Source organism: Dreissena polymorpha, chromosome 1 (genome assembly GCF_020536995.1).
Source record: "Dreissena polymorpha isolate Duluth1 chromosome 1, UMN_Dpol_1.0, whole genome shotgun sequence".
Lineage (NCBI taxonomy): Eukaryota > Metazoa > Mollusca > Bivalvia > Myida > Dreissenidae > Dreissena > Dreissena polymorpha.
This window is the reverse complement of record NC_068355.1, coordinates 150,538,975-150,550,328: the sequence shown is the minus strand read 5'-3', so window position 1 is coordinate 150,550,328 and position 11,354 is coordinate 150,538,975. Positions and strand designations below refer to the sequence as shown.

At 37.7% G+C, this 11,354-nt stretch overlaps 1 long non-coding RNA gene across 1 annotated transcript; it reads right to left on the bottom strand.

The window, feature by feature from the left end:
• Positions 1–4,751: 4,751 nt before the first annotated feature.
• On the bottom strand, positions 4,752–10,801 carry LOC127855891 (uncharacterized). The gene is made up of 3 exons (XR_008037784.1): positions 10,706–10,801; positions 10,456–10,513; positions 4,752–4,855 (listed from the first exon to the last, which is right to left on the bottom strand). It is a non-coding gene; the product is annotated as an uncharacterized LOC127855891 (long non-coding RNA).
• Between the last annotated feature and the right edge of the window lie 553 nt (positions 10,802–11,354).

Genomic DNA, 11,354 nt, shown 5'->3' with positions numbered 1-11,354 from the left:
TTAGAATTTACTAAGTTAGAATCAATCATAAAAAAGAACACTGTGCGGCAAGAATATGTGCATGACATTATTTTAAGGTTGGCCAATCACATAGGCGCCACAGTGGATAGGTACCAATCACATAGGCACTGCAGTGGATGGGTACACATCACATAGGCTCAGCAGTAGTGGGGTACTAATCACATAGGCACTGGAGTGGATGGGTACCAATCACATAGGCCCTGCAGTGGTGGGGTACCAATCATAGGCACTGCAGTGGATGGGTACCAATCACATAGGCACCGCAGTGGTGGGGTACCAATCACATAGTCACCACAGTGGTGGGGTACCAATCACATAGGCACCACAGTGGATGGGTACCAATCAAATAGGCACTGCAGTGGTGGCGTACCAATCACATAGGCACCGCAGTGATGGGTACCAATTACATAGGCACCACAGTGGTGGGGTACCAATCACAAAGGCACAGCAGTGGTGGGGTACCAATCACATAGGCGCCACAGTGGATGGGTACCAATCACAAAGGCACAGCAGTAGTGGGATACCAATCACATAGGCACAGAAGTAGTGGGTTTCCAATCACATAGGCACAGCAGTGTTTGGGTACCAATCACAAAGGCACAGCAGTAGTGTGGTACCAATAACATAGGGCCTAACGCTGCAGTGGTGGGGTACCAATCACATAGGTCCCGAAGTGGATGGCTACCAAATGCCATGTCTAAGTGGATATTGCGTCTTCCTAAGGATCTCAGAGTCATTAGTTCAATTCTGATGCGGGGAGCTTTTCGAGATCTCAAAGTACTGGTTCTACCCAATAAACTGATTCGCAATAGACTGAATAAGCGTTAGGCTTTCGATGCAATCAAACTAGAAAATAGTTAAACACTCAAAAAAGGAATCCGTAAGCTTCACACAGTTTATTTTGTGAACTGCACACAAATATTTATAAATTTTAAACTGAAGCAAAAATACATTTTCGTATGGGAGTCGTACATGCCAAACTGTCTCTGTAATGAAAAGATGAGACATTCTTGCATTTAGTCCTTGTAGAATCATTTAAAATTTTCAGTCGAAGCAAAAGCAATTAAATAATGCAACCAAGATTTTAGTCAAGCATGGAGACTGATATCTTCTAAGAGACGCTCTGTGCTCTGCTTCTGTAGCTGAGAAGTCCACTTGAAAACAGACGCAACAGATGTAAAAACATTTGCTAAAGTTTGGTGGCAAATACATACAAACTGGAAGCTGTTCTATGAATCTGATGGTGCCTGGTTTGAATCCAGCTCATTCCATTTGAATGTTTCTTAGCAAACAATGCCACTCCAATACTCCTCTCCTTCAGGACGGCAATGACCGTATGTGAGGACAATAAGCCAATATGGATGTCCGGTTACAATAACTCAGTAGACGGCATTGAATACATTTGTTTATGAATGTGTTTAACATTAACCTGTTGAAATCGGATCATATTAACAAGCTATAATTCAATGGCAAAACCAACCCTGAGAACAGCACAAACAAAACAGTATAAATGGATTTAAATCTACTATTACGTATGAATTTATCAACGGTTACATTGTTTGTACTCTTTGTTCTCGGTCATTCAGTAAAACCGCAAATTCATTATAATTATTACGTATTTTGAAATAAAGGACGTTTAGTTGCAATTCAATGTCTGTTTTGCCAAAAATAGTCACCGTTTGTCGCCTTCTAATAAACGAAACTTGTTTAGTGTTGAAGTTGACACCTTTACCTTCTCAACACCCTATTGTCTTCTCACAGTGGGCCGTGTTTATCAACTCAAAGGCACCTTTACCTTCTCAACACCCTATTGTCTTCTCACAGTGGGCCGTGTTTATCAACTCAAAGGCACCTTTACCATCTCAACACCCTATTGTCTTCTCACAGTGGGCCGTGTTTATCAACTCGAAGGCACCTTTCCCTAATCAGATAATTTAGCCGCAAAGAAGACGCACAAAAGACGCCATGGCGTCAGAGGTAAGAGACAACAACGCAGATTTATTATGCCCCCCTTCGAAGAAGAGGGGGTATATTGCTTTGCTCATGTCGGTCGGTCAGTCTGTCGGTCCGTCCACCAGGTGGTTGTCAGATGATAACTCAAGAACGCTTGGGCCTAGGATCATGAAACTTCATAGGTACATTGATCATGACTTGCAGATGACCCCTATTGATTTTGAGGTCACTAGGTCAAAGGTCACAGGTGAAGGTCACAGTTACTGGAAATAGGCATTTTAAGGATTTAGCATGGTTCAAACAAGGGAAACAACTACCGTTTATGCATGTTCTTTTTGTTACAGCATTTGCCTCCCTTGTAATATATTTAAATTTTACCAAATGTAAGGCTAACTGCATTTTTGAAATGCATTGTATCAATAAACACCACCACCACCACCACTGTTGTTCACAGTGACAAAAAACGTATTCACACAATGGCTGCTACTACAACTTATAGCCCATATAGGGGGGCATGCATGTTTTACAAACAGCCCTTGTTTGAGTATGGTTACTTTTCGCACCTCGAAATGATTCTTCGAGATCGTTGTGCACATGTAAAATGGCTTTGGTAGTGCAACAAAATATACCGGTAATGGTCGTTTGACGCTTTAGCTAGGTGACCGTAACATTCAGATGTAATATATCAAAGCGCTGAAGGCACTGAAGTTGTTCGCTATTGGATAATTAAAGACGCAACTCATTTTTCAAAATTAATCGCAAGTTTGAAATGAACACACGCCATTCAAATTTATAAAGAGTGTGTCATAACGCACGGGTCGAGATTTGTGTGCACCTTTTATCATCCTATTTATTTTATAGAGATAACTTAATCAAAATAACAACAACATGGCCCTTTTTGGACCTATCTCACTAAGAATATAATTTCATGATGAAAATTCCCTGTACAAAACTTTCGATTTTGGACACCATATACAAATTCAAAATATACAATAAGATAATTGATGAAAAAAATATATATATCTGCGAGCAAAACTTTTTACTCACGAATTAGGAAGTCATAAAGACAGCCCTGTTTACCCGTTCTTTGTTGTTTATGCATTACTTGTTGCCCTAGCAGTTCACTCGGTGTCAACAACTCTGACCTAAACATAGGTATAGAGCACTAATGCGCTTTTACGGCGTAGCTGTTTTACCCAGCTTTTCATCTTAAATGACTAACATAACGCCAGCAGACACGCGTGAATATTTTCGAATATTTCATAGGCTGATTCGAGATAAAACCTATGCACTTTGTCTACATCACGGTGTGTGTGCTCATGCACAAAGGATGTAGCACTGTTCAGTGTAAGGAATTCCGGACTACTCTCTGTATGTTCAAACGACACAAATTGTGGATCAGTTACAATTACGCGTTAATACCATCTCGCAGAATTTCAGGGTCAGTACTCGTTCACTAAATCGTCCGGGGAATATATAATTTACTATCGATAAACACAGTTTTGCTTTCAAGATGAGAAAACAAACATTACCGAAATATAATAGTGTCACGATAAGAGGAAAATCGTTTAATTATTCAACCACAATGTTGCCGTACTCGTTCAGCACGTCTGGAAATCGTTCCTGAACGCATTGATAAGCTGCGCTTATTTACAAGTTTGCTTTTTTCAGCTCAATTTTGTATCGAAAAGCATTGTTATAAAATGTGCCATTTACACTTCGCAATGAGATTACTTATTACCCTCGTCATGTGAAAATGGGTCTTATTCCATATGCGCCCATCATATATATAGCCCACTTCGCCAGCGCATCGCTCAGTCTGGTCAGGATATACATAATGAGACCATAACACATTGAGTGATTTTAAAGCGAAAAGCATCGCCTCTGACCAGCCTGCGCAAATGCACATGTTGGGTTTAAGATATGCTGGCCGAAACGCAAATATAATACAAAAATGTTTATTGATTCTTTTCTATATAAGCTCCGTTCAAAAATATTACATTTAACACGATATTCACATAATGTTTCCATTTGCGAATGAATATAGTCGGGGAACTCGAACCTCTTGCATAAATTATACAACTCTTTCTCGTGCGAATACGGCAGGTGTGGCGGGAAGTAGGCTTTCCGTAGATAAGCAGAACTGACTTGAAATTTTCAGTAACAACATTAGCTGTTCGCTAATTAGACTGGCCGCTTAAGGCAGGTGACAATTTTTCCAAGGTGATCGCGAATAAAATTTGACTGTTGATAATACATTCATGTAAATTCGCACTTTTTGTGCATTATGTTAAAGAACACTGTTTACATTTTTTATAGAGTTACAGCAAAGTGCATCATTTTAAAGCCCAGCAATAGTGCATTAGTTACAAACGCATAAAAACGGTTTTTCAACGGACCTAAAGAGAGTAAAAGCCTTTAAAAATATATTTATATTAAATATATCCGCTTTTCTGGTTTAAAGCATAGCTAAATTAAAATATTGAATGGAAAACGACATAAAACGTCAACTTTTCATGAAGCTGGCTGGCGTTGTGAATATTTATGAGTGGATATATTGATTGGTTTGGAACAGTAAATTTAATATAACCAAATGCTTTTAAACTCTCACCTCGAGCAATTCAACGATATCACGTTTGATACACGACCTGTATGTATTACGCCGCCTTTTATACACATGTTATTGAATACGTAATTAATATGATGAACTTTGTGGTAACGGTTGTGCGTTAGTTTGAAACAGACATGTTCTTCAAATTTATTTGTTTAACAGAAAAATTGTACCATTTATTAATTATATAAAATGATCTTTCATCCCACATAGCTGTTGTTTTCATCCAAAGAAGTCACACATAATCGCACGTTTGACCTGATGCTGACACTGAAATGTAAACGCGATATAAGAACATTATGTGGTTAGTTCACTCGATCCCACAATATTAATACCATACCCGAAAAATGAACATAAACGTATGTGCTCCTTAAACAAATATTTACTGTTTAAAAAATGCCTATTATTAATAAAAACACAGATGCTTTAACTGTTTTTTTGTGGCGTTCATATGTATTTCATATTTACTCTAATACATGGGCGGCAATCTGAACCTTTCTTAGACAATAATTATCTACAAATTTATACATTTTCTATGATTTAATGACAATTGTTTAAAAATAAGATACACTTTAGATTTAAAACCAGAGAATACAATCGTTTAAATGAAATAAGACATTTTCATAGGGTTGTGTTAGCTTAATTTTAATTAAGCTTAGATATATAGGATCTGGCACGAGTTGTCATTTACTTAGTACTCTTCGCGCCTATTGGCGCATAAGGCCTCCACCAAAGCTCGCCAATGTAACCGGTCCTTTGTCCATGTCCGCACCTGGCCCCAGCTCCAATTTTCCTTCCTCATCTCCTTTTCAACTGACCGGCGGAATGTCTCTTTTGGTCGACCTCTTTTTCTACGTCCAATTGGTGTCCATCGCATTGCAACCTTAGGAATGACTGTTTCCACCATCCTTTGAACATGACCAATCCAGCGCCATCTTTTGCGCTTGATCTGTGTTGATATTGGGGTTGTACCTGTTTTGCGGTGGAGTTCTGTATTGGATATAGTGTTTGGCCAGAAGAGTTGAAGAATCCGTCTGAGACACCTTCTTTGAAAGACATCAAGCATTAGGCAAATAAGCTTTGTGACTTTCCAGGATTCTGAACCATACAGCAGGACCGAAAGTACGTTAGTCTTGAAAATCCTGATCTTGGTGGTATAATTTAGCTTGGAGGACTTCCAGATGTTCTGTTATACCGCATAAGCAACTCTGGCTTTGGATAATTTGTAATTGTCATGTTCTTCTGAATTTCCGTCACTTCTGATTTTACTCCCAATTACAAAAACTCATCTACTTCTTCAAAAGCTCTGTTTTGGCGTTTATTCTCATCACTTTTGTTTTGTTTACGTTGATATTGAGGCCAATCTGCTTCCCCAGAGAATCTAGCTTGTCCGTCTTTGTTTGGATGTCTTGGTGGTGTTGGGCGAGAAGCGCGATGTCGTCAGCAAAATCAAGGTCTTCCAGTGTTTCTGTGAACGTCCACTGGAGTCCCTTGACTGCATCCTTAGTGGTTTTCTTCATCAGCCAGTCGATGCACAGCGAAAATAGTAAAGGGGACAGTACATACCCCTGCTTCACGCCTGTCCTTATCTCAAGGTTCTCTGTAAGAGTTGTTTCGCAGATTACATGTACTTTAGCACTGAAATCTGAATAAAGCATTTTGATGACAGAGATAATCTTGCCTGGGATTCCATAATGGGCTAAAATCCTCCATAATGCTGGCCTGTTCACGCTGTCGAATGCTTTCTGGAAGTCAATAAAATTCGCATAGACGGTTGCGTCCCATTCGTGACTTTGCTCTATGATTTATCTAAGTATGAAAATCAGATCTGAACATGACTTACCCTTCCTGGAACCGGCTTGGTTTTTCCTCGGCAGTTTATCTACACTAGCTGAAATTCTGTCAAGCACAATTCTGCTAAAGATCTTACTGGTCATTGACAGAAGCATAATACCTCTCCAATTGTTGCGGCAGTTTAACTATTAGTCCTACTTTCCAATCCTCAGGTGCTGTTTCTGAGATCCATACTTTCCGTAGTATACTAGCAAGTACTGTAGGAGTTATCTGTTCCTCCGCTCTAAGCAACTCTGCTTGTATCCTGTCTATACCTGGGGCTTTTCCATTCTTTAACTTCTTGATTGCCTGTCTGATCTATTGTAAAGTTTGTGGCTCTGTATTGATGTCAAGTGGGATTTCTGCAGGAGCAATAACTACTTCAGTGAAAGGATCCGCACTGTTGAGTACTCTCTCAAAGTGTTCTTTCCAACAACTCAGTTTTTCTACGTCAGTGGAAACAATTTCCCCTTGCAAATTCTCACTGGAACTACTGTAGAAGTTAATCCTCCTGTCAATATCTTTGTAATCATATACAGTGTGCCCATATCTTGCCGTGCAGCTGCATCTTAGGCTTCAGTTGCCAGATTGTCAATGAATATCCTCTTGTCTGCTTTAACATGTCTCTTCACGTCTCTGACCAAGGTTGCATAAGTGTCTTTCAGCTGCTGTTTTATCTGTTCCGACTTTGTCTGCAACAACTTCTTCTTCACCTCCTTCCGTTCGTCAATCTTGCTCCATGTCTGCTGGGATATCCATTGTTCTTTCTTCCTTCGTACTGTGCCAAGAATCTTCAGTCCAGATTCAATAATCTCCTGGTTGAATGAACTAACATCCTTTTCCTGCTGGTCATTAAACAGCCTTAACCTATTCTTCAGCTCAATCTGGAAATTTCTCTTGACCATTGGATCATTGAGTTTTTCAACATCAAGACGTGGATTCCTTAGCTCTCCTTTTCTTTTGACTCTTCTCAACTTTAACTTCAACTTGGCTATGACGAGTGCATGGTCACTGCCAACATCTGCTCCCCTCATCGCTCTTACATCTTGAACTCTGCCCCTCCATCTCCTGTCGATGATGATATGGTCAATCTGGTTATCGGTTGTCCATCTGGTGATTTCCATGTTACCTTATGGATGTTCTTGTGTGTAAAAATTGTGCCCCCCAATAACCATGTTGTTTTCTTCGCATAGCTCTACCAATCTCTCACCATTGCCATTCCTTATTCCGCATCCCTGTCTGCCCATTGTGGATTCCTTACCTGTATTGTCCTGTTCGACTTTCGCATTCAAATCTCCTAAGGCAAGAAGGACATCATGTTTTGGTGTTGATTAAATGACTTCTTGTAATTGGTCGTAGAAGGCGTCTTTTTCTGTATCTTCCGCAACCTTTGTTGGTGCATAGCAAACTACAATTGTGAGTTTAGCGTATGCAGAGGTGAATCTTGCTGACATGAGTCTTTCGTTGATAGGCTTCCACTCTATCAGGCTTTTGTGTGCTTCTTGGTCCATAATCAGTGCTACTCCTTGATCATGCTGGTCATCTGATCTTCCTTACAAGGCTATGGTTTGTCCTGATGCAAGCTGTCTCTTTCCAGTGCCTGTCCATCTCGCCTCACTTACTCCTAACAAGCTGATTCCATAACTCTCCATCTCTTTCACCACTTGGGCTAGCTTTCCGGTCTGGTAGTGTCCTAACATTCCAGCAGCCCACCCGCCGTGATGACTTTGGTCCAAAGATATCTGCTATCGGGTGATTAGCCGTCCTAGGTACAGTTTCCTGGCGTGCTTCCATCCTTGGTCCGGAATTGTTGTTTTCTTTGGTGTTGGTTTCTGTAGCGTGTTGGTTTTTAATGTGGCTGGGGTGCTGGCCCTGCGCACAACCCTCCTTTCTCATCCGGGCTTGGGACCGGCCATAGCGGAGTTACGACTTGTCATATCATACCATATTTTAACAAACGAGTTCAGGAATTTTGTTAGTAAGCGAGCCTTTGGCGAGCTTACTAACGAATTTCCTGGACGAGTTTAATAAAATATGGTATGATATGACAACGAGTGTCAGATCTTTTTTATCACATGCTTTTAAATGAACAAATTATATAAATATTTACGCAAACATAATGATAAATCCCGAATGTTGTTTACACTTCGTGATGTCATTTGACGTTGCAACGTCATTTCAGCAAAATAACAAAATGCGATTGGTCAATAAACGAAAACTTAGCCAATGAAAATGCTTAAAAATGTCGTATAACACATGTGTAATATTTAAAAAATGTAATGGTTATATTACATGGGAAACCGGATATGGCATGTGATAAAATAATTTATCTTAAAGATTTTTAATAGAGCATTAGAAATTTCACAATTGACGTAGATTTTTGGTAGTCACAAACAAGTGTTCGTTCAGCATTTAATAATTTATACGCATTTGTTAACCACCAAATGTAACAATCAATTATAATTTTCTTAAACGGTTGCAAAGCTGTTTTTCATAAAAAAAACATTTACATTTAATTAAAGACTATTTGGAAGACACTTCATGTTTTTTATAGAAAAACCTTAAAATGAACAAATTGAAAAATATTCAAGATGGTGCAATAATCAAATGGTTTCAAATGTTCAAATTTTACGATAAAATGCCCGTTTGAGCTAAAACAAAGATATGTTGCATATATATGAATTACATCAAATGTATTTATATAAATGTATATTTCCCTTATATATTCAAAGAAAAATAATTAATGGTTTTATTTTTAGAACAATTTTTTTTTAAAACATTCTGAGATTTGAAACAATGAAATTCATATTAAAGCTTAAATTTAAGTTATAGACAATATCTCAGCGTTATTTCTTATAATGATTCAGACATGCGAATAAGTGTAATATTAAAGTTTTATTGAAACATTATTTTGCATGTTTACTTTTATATCGAACAATTCATTGAAGCGTGTTTGTATGCGTTGTGTAATTTGAAAATTAAAAACATTTACAAATTTGCTTCCGTTTTTAAGTTAAAGGACAACAGTCAGACTCATGTTTTATTTTCAAGTGATATAAAGCATGCATTAGTATTTTGAGATCTGAAATTCATATGTTGACAATTGACAATTAGTGGTGAGATACTCCAACGCGACATATAACGTTACAAGTGCCTTCATGGTACAGAGTATTACGGTACACGTGGTTACACACACGACAACTTTTTATGACAGCTGCGAACGAAAGGGATTTATTGTGTCAAGGATGACATGTGGAGTATAAACATCGACATTTGATGAAGGAAAAACAAATCAAGATGGCCTCTTGATGTTTCAAAGACGTTAACAGGAATTCGCATATGAAATATTTTCGTCAGAGGTAGAAGGTATGGCCTGTACAGTCGCTTTAAGTTTTAACAATATCTAAATGAAGTAAGATTATCAAAAATAAGAATTGCGTTCACTCGTTTGAGAGAATTTGCCAACAAACTTGAATTGGGAATCGGGAGTAGAATCAAGCCTGAAAAATACCGTTTTAAAACAGAACATGCACACAATTTAACGTTCTGACTTGAGAACGATTTTCATTTTTTTACTTATTTACCTAAGCGGTATAGAAATACATTTTATTTAAAGAACACAAACATGATGACGTTTATTGACCTGTTACACACTGACAATCAAAAAAGCAATTACATTAAACACATTACTCATATTTACATTTAATATTTAGTTGAATGTTATTTCCATAAGAAAAAAGCAATCACATTTAAAAAAAATGCACTAATTTACGTTTTTTTTCTCAAAAGTTAGCACACCAATTACTTGTTTTACAAAACAAGCAATGCTGCATTAGGACTTGGGTGTTTGGAATTCATGTTAATGTGCACTCAGGCCAATTATTCTCGGAGGAGAGGTCATGCATAATTATGACAAATTGATTCATTAAAATATCAGCTTATTGTTGACTTGAACTATATATTAAAACATAACAATCAATCCATGTTTTTGTAATAATATGATCAAGAAAACGCACATTTTTTTAAAAATGGCTTACTCATTTAGTGTTTGATCCACAATACGGACAATCCTGACGCTTCACTCTTGATTCGCCACTAAAAAAAGAAAAAGCAGTGCGTGATATAGTAGAAAAATGAAGAATATAAATACATATACATACATAGCACATTATTGTCCATAAATTTTTAAACACTTGATTTACAAAATTCGCATATTTCCATAATAAAAAAACGAAAGTTAACAAATTGACATATGAACGGAAACACACTGAACAATTGTGCACCTACCTGCCCAGTTCTTGATCATGAATGCCTTGAACAGCAGCCTTCGGTCTTGTCTCGGAGTCTGAAGCGTCTATCAGCGAATCCTCGCGCAGTGGTTTCGAATCTACGTGAGAAGAAACATTTACAGAGTTTATTAATGTTTAAGAAAGACACTGAAAGCTACTGTACACATTATTCCGGACACTTATTCGGTCGTTTTAACATATTCAACATATCAAATTGAAATAAAACAATGATTTAACCGGATCAAATAATATGTTCACACATGTAATAACTTTTTATAAAACGCGCGAATGCTTGTGAAAGAAATATTATTTACTATATACAATGAACAATCCCACGTTAAAGTTCTGTAAATATATCTATAATATCTATTCTAATTGTAACAATGCGATTACAATTAATACTCGATAACAGCCTTACAGAATACCAGTCACTAAGTCTTAGTAAAAATAAAGTACCTGCAACTTCGACCAATGATGCGGATAGCAAGAGGAACGGAATTAATATGGCAAAATGCTTCATTTCCTTAATTACACGAACAAGAAGCAGATGTGAATAGTTCACTCAAAACTTAAATTCTGAGAGCATGAAACTATCTTGTGTAATACTATTTATTTCGCCTACCTACATCATTGATTACAGTGACATA